Source organism: Chrysochloris asiatica, unplaced genomic scaffold (assembly GCF_000296735.1).
Source record: "Chrysochloris asiatica unplaced genomic scaffold, ChrAsi1.0 scaffold00067, whole genome shotgun sequence".
Taxonomy (NCBI): domain Eukaryota; kingdom Metazoa; phylum Chordata; class Mammalia; order Afrosoricida; family Chrysochloridae; genus Chrysochloris; species Chrysochloris asiatica.
Genome location: NW_006408585.1, coordinates 10,478,496 through 10,478,986, shown reverse-complemented (window position 1 = coordinate 10,478,986; position 491 = coordinate 10,478,496).

Here is a 491-nt window from a genome sequence, read left to right as displayed (position 1 = left end):
TGTTCTTATAGTAATCAGTCAGTCTGCCATTATTGTTTTGTATTTTTCCTGTCGGTCTTTCTTTCAAGAAGTATCTTCTGTTCTTCTAGCAGCTCCAGGCTGGTCTGCCCATCCTTTCAAGTGGAAATTTCCCACGTCTGAAGATTCTGGATGTTGTTCAGGATTCCACCTATAGCTTTATGTAATGCAGAGGCTCCACAGGAAACCTCCTTCACTGGGCACATTGTAGCCCATTTTAGGTAATTCAATCAGTTATAAGCAGAAGACGGACTACAAGCTTTCTATGGTGATATTTCTGGCTATTCCTTTCTCTTACCCACAAGTGTCTATTTTATAATGGCATGCCAGGGAGACCAAGATTCAAAAGACAGCCAAGTGTCTTAACATTATTTGCCCCCTTTTCCCCATTCCAACCATGTACCAATCCCTGTATCCCAGAGCCCTGTTTTTCTAAGGTTATGCATACATCATTATTTACCTCTGCCCTGTTT